Source organism: Macaca thibetana, chromosome 13 (assembly GCF_024542745.1).
Source record: "Macaca thibetana thibetana isolate TM-01 chromosome 13, ASM2454274v1, whole genome shotgun sequence".
Classification (NCBI taxonomy): domain Eukaryota; kingdom Metazoa; phylum Chordata; class Mammalia; order Primates; family Cercopithecidae; genus Macaca; species Macaca thibetana.
The window spans coordinates 23,502,419-23,520,401 of NC_065590.1; positions in this window are offsets into that span (position 1 = coordinate 23,502,419).

The following is a 17,983-nucleotide window of genomic DNA, read 5'->3' on the forward strand; positions in this document are numbered from 1 at the left end:
TCTCTACTAAAAATACAAGAAAAACATTAGCCCGGCTTGGTGGCAGGTGCCTGTAATCCCAGCTACTCAGGAGGCTGAGACAGGGGAATCGCTTGAACCTGGGAGGCAGAGGTTGCAGTGAGCCAAGATTGTGCCACTGCACTCCAGCCTGAGTAACAGAGTGAAACTCTGTCTCAAAAGAAAAAAAAAAAAAAAAAAAAAAAGAAAGAAAGAAAACATAGGGCGAAAAAATAGTCCACTGTCATTCTGTTCCAATTGTTTGAGATACTTCACGTTTTTGATAAATTTCTATTCCCTCATACCTTTTCTCTTATCCACTACTGCTCTCCCAGATTGTGTCTAAGTATGTGCAGAAAAAAATGCTTTCAGAATCTCAAATCAAAGAGGAGGGAATTTTTTGCTTTCAGATGTAAGTATTGTCCTATCCTATATTTGTCTTGATATCACTGTCAACACCCTTTTCTTCTGGATGCCAGTCATCCGGATGGCCTTTCTGACCACAGATTAAGCTCAATGATCTTAAGAAGATAATCTCTTCTCACTAATGGAACCCTGGTATTTTTTGCCAAGACAATCTCACAATAACACGTAGGGGCATCGGGTACTCATTCAGGCCTAATTTCACTCTCTTTTGATCTACCATACAAGCTTTGTCCTGCCACTCATGGACACAGGCTCAATTCTCACACACCATAAACTCCCTTGAGTGGCTCACCAGCCACTCATCTTGCCTTCTTTTGCATTTTTCTCCCAGCTATAGGACACTTGAACATTCCTTGATATATTTCACATTCATAGGAGCCAATGTGGCTTAAACATTCAAATATGAGCTTTTTCTCTGCCTAATCCCATGGTCTATGGGTACTTGCCATGTGGTTCAGATCAAAGCACATCAAAAAGAACTCTGCTCATGGCTTTACTCTAACCCTACTGAAGATAACTTACGTGCTGAAGGGAGCATCAGGACTCATTTCACTATATTCATCACATTCAGTTGTCTTTTTCGTTGTTTATTTTGTTTTTGTTTGTTTGTTTGAGACAGGGTCTTGCTCTGTTGCTCAGGTTGAACTGCAGTGGTGCCATCTTGGCTCACTGCAACATCTGCCTCCTGGGTTCAAGTGATTCTTGTACCTCAGCCTCCTGTGCAGCTGGAATTACAGGTGTGCCATCACAACGGGTTAATATTTGTACTTTTAGTGGATATGGGGTTTCACCATTTGGGCCAGCCTGGTCTTGAACTCCTGGCCTCAGGTGAATCTGCCAACTTTGGCCTCCCAAAGTGTTGGAGTTACAGGGCTGAGGCACGGTGCTTGACCCCATTCAGTTGTCTTTTGATACTCTGGGAATGGAAGCTCTAATCTTCTGTTAGTTCTAGTTTATAACCTGGGTATGTACAATAAACACTCACCATGAATGGATTTTGATATGTAAAATGGAAGTTTAATACATTGAGGAAATGTACTTTCTCTTCTCAGGATTTCAAGGATTTTAGGTCTGTTTCATTATTTTGGAAACTCAGAGACATTCAATGGCCTCTTTATTCCAAGTTAGACCCTGTTTCTCCTTCACTGACCAACAAGCTCTGGTAAGCTCTGGGATAGAAATTTTTCAATGCAATGTAATTTAAGTGGGAAATGAGAAAAAAAAAAGTAAAGTTACAACATATGTCCTCATCATATCTGTCCTTCAACTTTGTAGTAAATTTCTCTTCTCAAATGGAAATCTGATATTAAAGTACAAAATTCTTCTTTGGATAATTCTACCAAAATATTTTACACATTTGGATCTATAAGGACAAACTGTAGAGATCAAGTCCACCATTTGGCCTGAAACCTGGCCGTCTTTCATGGTGGGATCTTTCCACCTAACAGAGACTGAGAGTCTCTCACCACGACTGTGGGAGTTAATACATCTGGCTGTACTTGTGAAGCCCAGAGCAGACTTCCCTTCTCTAACTTCTGACACTTCTTCTGTCCTTGCTCCAAGCACAGATTAAATAATATATGATAAATAAAACTTCTACTGAATGCTACCAGATTGCATTTAACTGTGAAAGTAACTTTAATAATTTAATTCAGGAACCAAAATGAGCACAAGTTTCATTTATTACAAAGACCACAGATGCCTCTTATGTCAGTGTCAGTCATTGCATACTTATTCAAAACATTTTTCAAATTCTCATATAGTATTCTAATGACTTATATCATTATAATGCCACTTATTTTATTATCTCAGTACCAACTTCTCTTTCTCTTGCACCAAACTTTCTGGAGGAGAAAGCCAATATTTCAAAAGAAAAAGGAGATAGGTCTGTGCTTATTTGGAGTTTCCAAAATTGTTGCTTTTACATTAAATAAATTCGCTTATTAAAAACCTGTCTATTTGTTTAACAATGTGAACAATAAAAATTGATATTTCTTATAAAATTATAATATTGCCTAATTACTTCTGGAAATGTGACTGGAAGGATATATAATCCTCAGGATATAAGGAAGCTTAAGAAATTATCATTACCCATTAATAATTCAGATAATTGTGGAAAAAAATTCCATACAAATTTGAAAAGTTTATGCTAATTACCAAAATTATAGGCACTGTTATTAAGACAAATTAGGTAGGCAGGAAGGTACTTAGTGGAATTATTGAAGAAGAAGATGAGGGAAAAAACAAATCTATCTGCTAGGTATCTATTTTCTATCTGTTTATCACCTATCTATATCTTGAGGGTTAACAAATAACATTTGCTCTAAACAAAAACATTGTGGAGTGTCTCAAAATTTTGACAGGCTTAGTAATTTGTATAACATAATAATTAGATGGGTAAACAAATATTGGATGTAGGATTCCCTTATTCTTTTGTTATTTCCTGGCTGTTTCTAAAAGGGAATAGGCATAAGTTAATGAAACTATCTTTTCCTAGTAGGTAGAAAATGGCAATTTGTTTTATATTATATGGGATTTTGCTTTGTCTTACTACAACATTCACTATCAATCACCATTTATTTAATGTTATCCACATCATTTTGTTTTCTTGTAACCTACGTTGTGTTAGAATCCAAAATACCTTTGAGATTAAATTGTTAGGCAATCTATTAATCTGTAACAGGTAAAGGCAAAGGAGATCATACCTGTGGAAACTCAAATGAAACTTCAGCAAAGTTTGCTCCATTTTAATGTGCATTCAAAAATCACTTCCACGTATTTACATATTTGCATATTAATTTACTTTTTCTTGGCTTTTCCAGCAGAGCACAGCATATTTTCATCATCTCTTTTCTATTATCCTAACATTTGTGCTAAGCTCGCTTGGTTACTATCCAACCATTTTAAGAGAATTCATTATTTTCCAGAATTACAATACCCTCATTGTTGGCTAGAGGTGATTAATTACTGATTGCCTACTTACTTTATCAGGGAATACATGAAAGAAGTAAAATAAAACGCTTGAGTTTGTTTTCTTGTTCATTTTTATTTTAAGGAAACCACTATTAAATTTTAATTAACTATCATTTAAATTAATTCAATGTTAACCCCAAATTATAGATTTAAAATATCAACATAGTTTAATACAGAGCATCTATGTACATATCTAACTTAAGAATTTTTAAGTGGCACTACGAAATGGAGTGCTTAGTAAGTAGTGCTAGGGACCATAAATTAAAATATGTAATAAACCTGCCACACTTGTGAATTGAATATTTTTAATTGTAATTGAACAAATAAAATTAATCTCAGAGTTTTAAGGGGACATTTTCTTTCATAGGATCACGGCTCCTATCAGTCTGAAGTAGTCTACTTTGTTATATTCTTCCTAGATAAAACAGTGTAGTGTTTTCTAAGCAGGTTACTCCCAAACAATCTTGTATTCAAATTCTTTTTACATCTTCAAATAGAACAAAGGACAATGCAATCAAATAAGTTGTATTGCCCTCTGTTCAAGTACAAATGTACAGATCAAATAAATATCTATTATATGCTATGTAGAAGTCTAGGAAATGAGAAAGTATCAGGACCTTCACATTGTGAATGTTACTCAGGTCTGCTCACTTGGTTTCAACAAAGTTCTGCAGAGAATAATATATGCATAAATGTCTCACCACAAACTAAATAATTAGGAATCTGTAGTTTCCTTGGAAAATGGGATAGGAGCTACTACAATTATTATTCTAGGCTTTGCCATAAACTTGCTATTATGTGGTGTTACTCATTTACTACATCTCAAATTTAGTGTTTAAATTTGTATAGAAATGATTTAATCTATGTAATTCCAGTTATTTATCTTGTTAAGTTCTGAAGACTACTCAGTTGGAGGATAAACATTTGGACAAGAAATAGTTGGTAAATAGGACCTATTTTGGCATTGTAAATTGCTGAGATGAAAGTTTTTGCTAATATTCAACCTCTGGAATTTTGTTTCTTAGCAACTCTGAGATTCATTTGACATTCACTAAATTAAACATGATTTCATGTTCTACCAGAAGAAATTATCTTAAATATTCCTGTACCTGAAGCACATTAAAGATTGAAAGTTCAACTAAACAAACATTTACATACCAGGAGTTGCCTTAAAGAATGCATCAACTCATGGTGTGATAAGGGCTGAAATTATTTTTTAAAGTCTTAAATAAGAAATCATTGAAACATTTAAAACTACTTTTATTATTTTGGAGACACCGATAAAATGTATTTTCTTAATGGCTTCTTCTCCTTACCAAATTTCATTTTTTAAATACCATAATTTTGAGAGATTATTCCTCAATTTTGAGAATGGGATTAATAAACGCAAGTACAACATCACAACATATTCCCTGATACTCTTAGAAAGCAATTCCCAAACTGAGATTCTCCTAACTGGTCCTTTGTCAAAATTCATTTTTTAAAGTGAATTTGAATTTCTTCTCCTTTGGGCATAAACTAAATCAGCAGTCTTACAGTAAAATATTTAGAAATATAACTTTTCATAATAGGTGTATAATAAGGAAACAGATTTCACACTGATTTTCCCTAGATTATTTCCAGTAAAGTTATTGGCTTTTAAAGTTTGCTTGAAAGTTTTAGCTTTTTTATAAATTTAATGTGCTTGGAGCATGGCACAATAGCCAAAGACTCAAGATCTCCTTTGTAAAAGAAGAATAACTCAAACAGCCCTATAGTTCCTAGGTCCATTATAGCAAAATGAAGTGCCTTCTTTCTTTCCTCACTTGTGATAATTCCCATGGATGTTATATGGTGATAATAGCTATAATAAATATTATGTTTCCAGATCCTTCTCATGGAGGGAATTATGAACTGGGAATTGAATTTAAAAAGCTGGCACTTCGCAGGACCAGTGATAATCAAAGATGATGTTCATATGAGGTCATCATCCAGAGAACAAGACAAAGGTGGACAATAATAACAAAAGAAGACCTCCTTAGTTCAATACATCATTCTCATATAATTACTAAGACATGAGTTCCAGCCTAAGATTTAACAATTAGTAGGTATGTGATAACAATCATGTCATTTAACCTTTAATCTTCAAATTTTTCATCTACTGTGACGATGGAGACAATGCATGAAATTACTTAACAGTATATCACCAAGAGTAATCATCTAAAACACTTAATTTTTATTATTCAAGGCTAAAATTAATATTAAACTAGTTTTTCATAACCCACATTTTCAAGGTGCACGTAGATTATGCAGAAGTGAATAACACAGGAGTGAACTGCTTTATGCTCAAGAAAGCGCGTATGTTTTACTTCTTGTAAAACTTTTATAAATGAAGTAAACTCTACCTACCAAATTATAATAGTGATCTCCAATGGACTATGAAATAAATGTCTTCTTTTATTTCCTGTTGTTGTTACAAGAATTAAGTTGCTATATATATGCTTCATCACCTACTAGAGTGTAGATTTATATTGGTACTTTTTTTTCAATCATAAACCCTTTGCTATCTGCTTTGTAGAAAATTTAAAATTTGGGTTGGGTACAATGGCTCATACCTGTACTCCCAGCACTTTGGGAGGCCCAGGTGGGAGCATTACTTGAAGCCAGGAGCTGGAAACCAGCCTGAGCAAAATAGTGAAACTCCATCTCTACAAAATAAAAAATAATCATGAAAAATTAGGACTGGCTTGGCTCATGCCTGTAATACCAACACTTTGGGAGGCTGAGACACGCAGATCACTTGAGCCCAAGAATTCAAGACTGGCCTGGGCAACATGGTGAAACCCCATATCTACAAAAAAAATACAAAAATTAGCTGAGTGTGGTAGTGTACACTGGTAGACCCAGCTGAGGACTATTTTGGAAGGCTGAGGGGGGAGGATTGCTTGGGCCCAGGAGGTTGAGGCTGCAGTGAGCCATGATCATGTCACTGCACTCTACCCTGGGTAACAAAGCAAGACCCTGTCTCAAAACAATAAAATAAAATAGAATACAATATTAAAAAAATTAACTGGGCATGGTGGCATGTGTCTGTAGTCTCAGCTACTTGGGATGCTGAGGTGGGAGGATTGCTTGAGTCCAAGGAGGTCAAAGCTACCGTGAGCTGTGATCGCACCACTGCATTCCAGCCTAGGTGACAGAACAAGACCCTGTAAAACAAACAAAAAAACAAACAAAAACCTAACCCTCTCCAGTCTTACTCAAATGCCATAATTTATATTAAGTCCTTCACAATTACTAGGCCCAAAGTATTTTTGCTGCCTTTGAACTCTTACTAAATTTATACATCCTAACATTCATTTTGGCATTTTAATTACATAATCATATATTCTCCTCAGAATCTAATCTCTGATCTTAGACAAGGACGCAGTATTTGAAATATACTACATGCACAACAAAAACCTTGTTAACTATATTTTATATCAATATGGGTAGTCAGCTGCTGCATTATATTGCATGACAGCAGCTACAATAATGGCACGTGATTTACTATTAAATCATAACTTAAATGCTAGCTTCTGAAAAATTAAATAAAAAGAAAAAAGTGATTTAATGTGAAGGTTATAATTTATCAAAAACATTAAGTAGATTTTATTTTATTTGTCAAAATTGACCAATTAGCAGTAGCTGCCAAGACAAAAGTCTTTGAGAAGGTCTTCTTGGGTTGACTCAACAGCAGAGAGACCAATAATGAGTTGAGGTAGCTGTGACTTGGTTATTATTAGAGGGGAGTAGCAGTGTGTATGCTTCTTATGAGAAAGCTTAAAAACCTCATAGCAATATCACAGCTGGCTCATGAAGAAGTTACATTCTTTTAATATCCTGACTCCATAGATGCCAGAAATTATATAATCTATACTATGTTATGCTAGGAAAATATATTCACATAGAATGAAAGTTGGTTTCCTTTTACTTTGAGGAATATGCTGGTATTCATTGTGAAAGTTTATATTTAAATAATTAAGAAGAATGAAAACATGATTTTTAAAATTCTTATTGCTTGCAAACTTACTTTTTTAAAAAAAATTAATATTTGTGTTAAAAATTGCAAAAAACTAAGAAGCCATTGATGCTTCTTAGTGATTTGATCAGCTTCTCAAATGGTACTTGAGGAGCATGTGACAAAATGGCAGGCATATTAACTGATACCTTGAGACATTCGAATACTAAGCATGCAATAAGTTTTCACATTCTACTGTAATGCATCATAGTGACCAGTTTTAGTAATAAATAATTGAGGTTGTCACATTTAATGATTAATTTTGCTTCTCTGGGCAAAGTTTATAGTAAAACTGAGATTTCCACTACTTGAACTCTGAGGACCCTTTCTGTGCTAATATTTGGTGACTCCACATGTTTCAACAAAAAGTACATTAAAATAGAACAGCTGAGTTGATAATAATACATGAATTAATGGTTTTATCAAACAATACCTCAATAGAAGTACCAACAACAACAACAACTAAGGCATACTATTGCTACATGGGAAAAGCTACATGTATACAATTTCTTTAAGGATACATAATTGGTACAAAAATAAAAATTTGTAAGATTACTCTTGCTCTCTAAATTTGTATGGGCACATTTTTGGATATGTATGATTGTACAGGGGAGAGTTGTTGAAAAATATACTCAAGTGGTAGGAAAGAAGTTTTAGTATGACTGTGACTATCTCACATTCGCTTTCCCTTGCATCACACATGTATAGCATAGCGTCTTCTCCCTGGTAGGTATTCACTAAATATGTATTGGATAAATAATTGTAGAAGGGATAAATGCATGCTTCTAACAACTTTGCCTAGTCATTATTCAAGAAATGAACTTATCCAGCCATCAAAATAGGGAAAAGCTAAGCAACTATGATTAATATCAAGGTAACATTGAATTCTGTCGCACAAGGAAATAAATAAAACTCACACTGCTTGATCACGGTATCAATCAAAAAGGCAGACAGAATTATGATATACCTTCTGAAAGTTCTATTTAGTATTTTTTAAATGCTCCTTTTTTTAGAAAACAGAATCTGTAACAGGAAATTTGTGGAAGGGATATGGCATAAAACCTCAATGTTTACAATTTTTTTCTAAATAATAAAGTATCTTATAATTTTTACATAGGAACATTTTAATTAAAAGAACAGCTTAATAAGTGGAAAGTTGTAATTAATCAAGAGGCTGGGTTAACTGAGACTTTACTTTGAAATCATTTTTGTTGTTTAGCAATCCATATATAATATTCAGTCTACTTTCTTGCTTTAGAAAGGTCATTATACAAGGTGCGTAAGACCAGGGCTTTGTTCTAGAATGTGCCATTCTCTCTAGATATATGGATTTCTAAAATTGAGTACTAATTAAGGTTTCCTGCTGATTTGTATTTATTTGCTATATGTGTCATTGCATTTCGAAATTATCCACATTCAAAAGATTCAAGGGACTAAGAACTATAATATTACTTTCTAGATTCTCTGTAATGATTGTTACTAAACAAATATTTGATAAAAGCTTAATATGCTGCAAGGTTGTATTTAAAGCAATCCTTGCCTACATCTCTTTAAGAGTCTGTAGTGTAGTCATAAAAATATGGTGTTCTTCTCTGAATTCTTAAGTGACAATGCATGTTATGTATAGAGGGGATACTTTAAGTATTAGAAAAAGTAACATGAAGGACAATGACAATGACATTAGAATGTCATTGATTTGGCTTTGTGTCCCCACCCAAATCTCATCTTGAACTGTAATTCCATAATCCTCATGTATGGTAGGAGGGACCCAGTAATTGAATCATGGGGGTGGTTTCCCCCATGCTGTTCTTGTGATAGTGAGTTCTTGCAAGACCTGATGGTTTTATAAGCATCTGGCATTTCCCTTGCTGGCACCCAATCTCTCTCCTGTCACCCTGTGAAGAGGTGCCTTCTGCTATAATTGAAGATTCCTGAGACCTCCCTAGCCACGCTTAACTGTGAGTCAGTAAACCTTTTTTCTTTATAAATTACCCAGTCTCAGGTATTTCTTCATAGCAGTTTGAGAATGAACTACTACAGTAAATTGGTTCTGGGTAGTAGGGGCACTGTTGTGAAGATACCCAAAAATGTGGAAGCAACTTTGGAACTGGGTAGTGGGCAGAGGTTAGAACAGTTTGGATGGCTCAGAAGAAGACAGGAAGATGTGGGAAAGTTTAGAATTTCTTAGAGACTTGTTATGTGGTTTTGACCAAAATGCTGATAGTGATATGGACAATGAAGTCCAGGCTGAGGTGGTCTCAGATGGAGATGAGAAACTTGTTGGGAACTGGAATAAAGATAACTCTTGCTATGTTTTAGCAAAGAGACTAGTGGCATTTTGCCCCTGCCCTATTTATCTGTGGAACTTTGAATTTGAGAGAGATGATTTAGGGTATCTGAAGTGACTTGGGCGCTGTTAAAAACATTCAGTTTTATGTATTCACAAATATGTGGTTTGGAATTGGAACTTATGTTTACAATGGAAGCAGAGCATAAAAGTTCAGAAAATTTGAAGCTTAATTATGTGATAAAGATATACCCATATTCTGAGGAGAAATTCAAGCCAGCTGCAGAAATTTGCATAACTAACAAGGAACCAAATGTTTGTCACCAAGACAATGGGGAAAATGTCTCCAGGGGATGTTAGAGATCTTCACAGCAGCCCCTCCTATTACAGGCCCAGAGGCCTAAGAGGAAAAACTGGCTTCGTGGGCTAGGCCCAGGGCCTTGCTACTTTGTGCAGTCTCAGGACTTGGTGCTCTGCATCCCAGCCATGGCTAAAAGGAACCAAGGTACAGCTTGAGCCGTGGCTTCAGAGGGTGCAAGCCCTAAGCCTTGGCCATTTCCGCATGGTGTTGAGCCTGTTGGTGCACAGAATTCAAAAACAGAGGTTTGTAAACCTCTGCCTAGATATTAGAAGATGTATGGAAACATGTCCATCTAGATTTTAGAGGATTCATCAAAATGCCTGGATGTCCAGGCAGAAGTTTGCTGCAGGGGCAGAGTCCTCATGGAGAACTTCTTCTAGGGCAGTGTGGAATGGAAGTGTGAGGTTGGAGCCCCCACATAGAGTCTCCACTGGCATGCTTCCTAGAGAAGCTGTGAGAAGAAGGCCACTGTCCTCCAGACCCCAGAAAGGTAGATCTACTGACAGCTTGCACTGTGCACCTGGAAAAGCCTCAGACACTCAACGCCAGCCTGTGAAAGCAGCTGGTAGTGGGGCTGTACCCTGCAAAGTCACAGGAACAGAGCTGCCTAAGGCTGTGGGAGCCCACTCCTTGCATTAGTATGACCCAGATGTGAGATATGGAGTTAAAGGAGATCATTTTGGAGCTTTAAGATTTAAATGCCCAACTGGATTTTAGACTTGCATGAGGCCTTTAGTCCCTTCATTTTGGCCAATTTGGAATTAGTGTATTTACCCAATGCCTGTCTCCCCATTGTATCTAGAAAATAACCACCTTGCTTTGGATTTTTCAGGCTCACAGGCGGAAGGGACTTGCCTTGTCTCACATGAGACTTTGGACTTGGACTTTTGGGTTAATGCTGGAATGAGTTAAGACTTTGGGGGACTGTTGGAAGGGCATGATTTTGTTTTGAAATTTGAAGACATGATATTTTGGAGGGTCCAGGGGTAGAATGATACAGTTTAACTTTGTGTCAAACCAGATCTCATCTCGAATTGTAATCCCATAATCCCCACATGTCTTGGGAAAGACCCAGTGGGAGGTAATTGAATCATGGGGGCAATTTTCCCCATGCTGTTCTCATGATAGTGATTGAGTTCTCATGAGATCTGATGGGTTTATAAGCATCTGTCATTTCCCCTGCTGGCACTCATTTTCTCTCCTGCCATCCTGTAAAGAGGTGCCTTCCACCATGATTGCAAGTTTCCCGACACCTCCCCAGCCATGCAGAATTTGAGTCTATTAAACTTCTTTTCCCAGAAGATTACCCAGTGTAGGATATTTCTTCATAGCATGAAAACAAACTAATACAGACACAATGCTTATAGCAGACTGGTATTAAATGGATCTTTGAGATATGGGTAGAGTTTTTTAATGGAAACAAGAGCGACTAAGGAACTTAGTAGTGCATAGAGCAGGATGAACACATCTGAGTTGGTTCCTTCATGTTATTCTTTATGGCTGAATGTGTAGTTTTCCTTCATGGTAATAGTTTATAGGGTTTCTGAAACTTGTCCTTTTTCTCCTATCATTAAAAAATAAACAAATAAATAAACAAAGTACATTGATTCTCTCAACTTTGTGCAGTCCCTCTCAATCTTATATGCCGACTTTGTATCTGAGGAGAAACTTAAAAATTTATTCAATCAGTTTTTATTTTATATAATGTTTTATAAATAAAAGGAAGTGTTGACTTATTAGTATTCAAACATTGCAACTGTCTACTTAATGTAATAAAATGCCACACATATCTTCAAATATATCTAAACCTGTCTCAATCACAACCTAGAAATAATCATGTACTTTCAGGCTTTCATGCCTTTCTTGCCTCAGGGTATTCCTATTGCCTGGAATGATCTTTCCTATCACTCTTATTGCAACTCTACTCATTGTTTAGGGCTCAGGTCTAGTAAACTTGTTTATGAAGAGGACTATGATTTCTCATTAACTTTTTTATATTGGCACTTCAAAAGTTTCTATACAGTACATTTCTATACAGCACTTTATTCTACATTTTCCCCCCAATAAGCAAGGGGTACTGATATAAGTCCAGACCAAGATAATGTGTTAGGATAGCCCCTCTGCTTTAGGGTAGAGAGATCACATCCAGGAAAATATCCTATCAAAAGTTGGGGTGCTAATTGTTGATAAGCTTCTATGACCTTTAAAAAATATAAAATCCCAGTAATTTGGGAGGCTGAGGCAGGAGGATCACGAGGTCAAGAGATCAAGAGAATCCTGGCCAACGTGGTAAAACCTGGTCTCTACTAAAAATACAAAAATTAGCTGGGTGTGGTGGTGGGCCCCTCTAGTCCTAGCTACTTGAGAGGCTGAGGCAGGAGGATCACTTGAACCCAGGAGGTGGAGGTTGCAGTGAGCAGAGATCACACCACTGCACTCCTCCCAGCAACATATTGAGACTCTGTCTCAAAAATAAATAAATAAATAAATAAAATAATTATATAAATATTGGCAGCACAGCACATTTATAGGTAGATGAACATTATAAATCTCCTTTTTCTCAATCTTATTAGAGAGTAAGCAACAATTAAAACAATTCTTATTCCAAAATCCAGGAAATAGGCAAATGGGTTCACTAAAATTTCTGCCACTTACTTTCATAGGGAATATGTAATTACCCATTCAAGATAATATACAGCTTAAAGTGCTTATTCCAAGAAATCCCAGCATTCTCATAGGAATAGCAAGTTTTGTTTGTGTGTGTCCTCCAAGACTGAAGAACTAATGTGACTGCCTAGTGGTCAAAAGTTATTGTGCCTGCAAAATTATTACACTTGTTATGAAAAGTGGAGAGATCTTTACTATGTTTCAAAGCAAACACACTAATTCGGCATTACTCACTTCACACAAGAAATATCATGTTGATGTTAATAATTAATTAACAAAACTTCTTAGATATTTAGATAAAGAAAGATGAATATGATTTCTTGAATGTTATTACCCGATCTTATCACTCTGAGTGCAAACCAATCGTAAAGCTAAGTACTTTTATGTTACACTACATGTATAAAATATTTTTAAAGTATGCATATTATCACACATAAAATATAATACTATTCAAAATATGTCCTATCAGAGGGATGGGTTAATCCTGGTATGAAATACAAGGAAGTGTCTCTCGGCCTTAGCGCCATTTTCTTGGAAACATCTGCGCCTTGAGAGCCAAGTAGAGGAAGAAGCGAATGCGCAGGCTGAAGCGCAAAAGAAGAAAGATGAGGCAGAGGTCCAAGTAAACCGCTAGCTTATTGCACCGTGGAGGCCACAGGAGCAGCAACATGGAATGCCAGGCGCTGGGGATGCTGTACAAGTTGTGGGACTGCATGCTACTGTCTAGAGCTTATCTCAATGGATCGAGAACTTCATAGCCCTCTGATCGCCGATCACCTCTGAGACCCACCTTACTCATAAACAAAACTGACCATATTGGTCCTCTGCCCTGGACTTGTGACATTCTGGACTATTTCTGAGTTTGTGACCGAGTGTAACAACTATATAATAAGTCACCTCTTCTGCTCTTTTAGCTGGAGAAAAAAAAAAAAAAGAAATATAAGGAAGTAAACCTGGACAATGCCAGGAAAGAAAGGGAAAGGATTCTCAGGTTAGGTGATGAAAAACAAAAAAACAAGAAAGAAAGGGAAAAGAAAGCACAGAACGAAAGGGAAAGAAGAAAGCAAAAGAAGAGTCCCAAACGTAAGGGAAGGGTGGAGTAATTTCTTGGTAAAAAGACATTAGGTGAAGCAATATTTGCTGGTACACAACACCATTCGTATGAAGTCCGCTAGTGAAAGGTGGCCTTCATTCACCCCTACCTGATACAGACAATTGTTCTCAAATATATTTTCTCTCCAGATTTGATTTTAAATGTGTTGAAAGCCTGGGCTACTTGGCTAACACTGAATTTTCCTTTCCCAGCACCCATTATAATGCCTTGCATATTTTAAGTATTTAGCAAATGATTGTTTATGCAAATAAAAATACATTATTTTTCTCAAACATACCATGAGAATAGTCACAGTTTGCCTATGGAGATTTCCTAGAGTTACACGTGGAACTCCCGGGGAAGCACCCAGAAAATTATTTAATGATATAACCGTTTAACTCAACATTGCAGGAGGAAATAATATTGTTCCTAGAAATACACCCCTATGATGCAAACATTTTAAAATGTACTTGGTCATTTATCTAGGGTTTTTGAGAGAGTAAAAATAGCATAAATATACAGAGAGCTTATAACCAGGTTTCAGAAGTATCAGCAACATGCAAAATAGTTACATGAAACTGCCCATTTGAATAAACCAACCACCAGGTACAGACTTTGAGTGCTAGCCAGGTTTGCTTCAATCAAAATTATTAAACTCAACCTCCCCTAACACACACATAATCAGTCATATATATGGTAGTAGCAGAAGAAGATAGAGGAAGTATATGGTGTGAAATGGATCTATTCATTACAGGAACATATTAAGAAGAAAGGACAAGAAATAAAAAAAAGATAGAGTGCTGTATTTCAGGGAATTGGAACTGACCTAATCCAGTTTGGTCATACAAAATTATAAGGGACTTTTTGGTAGACTTTTGGAGCCACTGACTACTTCAAGATAAATTGTAGTTACTTGATCCAGCACACTCTAATCCTTCTAAGGTAATAAAATCCAATATCAAACTACTATATATCCCCCACATTTATTAGAGAAATAATTACTTGTAAAATTTCCCAACACAATTATTTAACATGCCCTCTAAATTAGATGACACACCAGCTTTCTGTCTTGTAAATATTCTGATGTAACATTGAACATTTATTAGAATAAAACACAACACTATTATAGAGATAGGATTAAATATGCTAATACTACGGAAAAGGCAGTCAATCTAAAACTTCCAAATCTGACCAGACACAGAGCCATTTCACTACAGCACATCCAACTCAGTCTAGCAGAGTATCTCTAAACTATTCTTGCTCATCTACATGTCTTGAAAAACATTCATTTCACTAAAGAGGGATTATATATTTCACCCACAATAGTGATAAACGTGGGTCTACTTTCATCAGTGAAAATCCATTTTTAGTATTTATTATGACAATTAGCAAAGATCTGGTTTAGATAAGAATTAGGTCTATCTGAAGCATGTGTATTCACCACCCCAGTAGTCACCATCCCAGCTGGCCACTGCTCACCACATTCCATTCAATTCTATGCTTGATAAATGGAACAATGAACAAAAGCTTTGAAATTTATTATGAAATGCAGAAGCATGCTGGGTATTTGCTTTTATTTTATGATAACCCTGGAGTGAAATAGTGAATGTTGATTTTTAATCGGGTATGGTTAGGACAACAGATTGGGAGACGACTGCCTTAAAAAGATAATTTGGTACTCACAGTTGACAAGAGGAAGGGGCATTCCAAGCCGTGCAGAGCCACATGCGGTGACCAAGGTGAGTCAAGAGGCAAAAACGAGAAAAAAATATGGAATGTGGGCAAGAGCCTTTATTGTGATTTCTGTCTCAGTAGGTTCAACATCTGATAATTTGAATAATTTCAGTACGTTTTGGAGCACAGGGTTTGTCCCTAGTTGTCTGGTACTGGCCCTTGGGTGATTAGGGAAGGGGAATAGTGACCCTGAAGGTGTGAGCCTGATAAAAGGAAGCAGTGGGAATGTGGGCTAGTTGGTTAGTTTGCATATGAAAGTCACCCTTGCAGGTCAGTGAGTCCTTTACTGTCTCTAGGAATTGGCTAGGCCTTGTTGGACAGTGTCTCTAGGATCAGCAAAGCCTCAGATGTCAAAGCATCAGAAATATAAAAAATAGGAAGTCGTCATTAACTCATTGAAATGTTGGATTAAATGCTTCTGAATTCTCTAACAAGAGAAACTGACCATACAGTATTTAGCTTAAACCAAACAACCAATACATACTGTAACATTGACAAGGCTGAAGTGTTTTGAAGTAAAAGACATGGTGTATAGTAGCAGCTTCATTAACTTCACATTTTAATCTGGGTCCTCTCCATCATTTTTTTACTTTACTTAACATACACACACACACCAGTCCAAATATTTTAACATATATAATTTTATATGTGTGGGTGTACACATCCATAATGAAATGATGTACAATTAGCAATCTTATAATATTTCCTTAAGCAATAAATGAACATTTCTTATTTTAAATGTCAGAAGAGAGGTCAATAAACATCAATATATCAAATAGTATCATAATTATCTGAATACTCTGTTTCAGAATGGTGTATTGGAAAAATAGACATCATTGGCATTGGCATTTAGTTTACTGGAATATCTAATTTAACATTTTAGCTCAGTTTTTTTCTGAATAAACTTGTTCTCTAAAAGTCTCAACATTTTCCCATTAGCATTAAGAAAATTCTAGATGTGTAATTGTGTGTGCAGTAGATTCAGTGAGGCCTAGAATTGGTCTTATTTGAAAGGCACATTACACTGGGCTTTGAGTACTGATAAAATGGAGGGGTAGACATATATCTGAAGCAGTTACTAGAGATCTAAGGCAAAAGTTAGAACAAAGTTATTGAGAATTCCAGAGAATTATATGGAAAGTATTATGCAGAAATTAAGTATCAGATAGAACAGTCAGTCTAATTCAGGACAATGCTCATGATACTAAAAAAGAGATTGAGAAAGAGTCAAGAAGACTTTTTAGTGCATTGGGCTCTGTCTCAGTCAGTTTTTAAATGAGTTTTACTGGGGGTTTGGAACCTAGGACTAAGCAAACACTATCCCAGGTGACTGCCGCTCACCACAGTCCAACCAATTCTATGCCTGACAGATGGGGAGGGGGCACAGGGAAAGCCAAATTCAGAAAAAAACACTATTCCCCTTCCCTAATCACCCAAGGGCCAGTACCAGACAACTAGGGACAAACCCTGTGCTCCAGAAAAAATATCAAATTCAGAAAAAAACAGTCATTATCAAATTCAGAAGCCTACTGGGTAATTGTTTTTATTTGGTCCTCAATACAATAAAAATAAATTTGCTCTTGTAAATTAATGAAAATTGAAAAAGAAAACCCAGATAGAGTACTTTGTCCATAAGAAAAAGTTTGGCATTTTGCTCAGCAACACACGTTTAATTATGTTAGCTAATGTAAGAGGTGAAACTGGGGACTAAGGTCTTATGTTGAATTAATATTGATTGACTCAAGAACATGTCCTTAAATTGAAGAAAAGAAATAACTTGACCTTTGAAGCCATTAAAGTTATAAAGCTTCCTTTAAAAATATAATTTTCTCTTGGAGAAGTTTGATTGATCACTTTAAAGAAGGCTGTCAGCAAATGTTATAATTTTCCAATAATTTGGACAGGGCTCATCTAACAATGGAGATTGCTGTTCAGACAAAAGTGGAGGAAACATTATTTGCAACTGCAGGTAGGGGAAAGGAGTAATTTCCAATTTATATGCAAAACAACAAATATGTATAATCCATTCCTCTGGCTCAATTAGTTAAAAAATAAAAGAGGGTGAGAGAAACTCACTTAGTAACACTCTTTTCTAAGCATAATATTCATGTTTCCAAATGCAGCCAACTAATTGGCCACATCAGCAGTTTGCCAGCCTAGCAAGTCACACATGAGCTATGCCGTGGCCCTAACTGCAAAGCATACAAACCAAAGCTTATGGAAGACAATAAACATGGGATTTTGGAATATATTCCTGAATATCTGCTGGGAGACTTACCAGACATAGGGCTAAACCTGTCAGTGGATTCACAATAAAGAAGAATGTTAATTTATAGTTGCACTTTCTCCTGTATTTTTGGAAAAATAGTAAGTATTATTTTCTTAAATTTTAATTTGCAAAAAAGT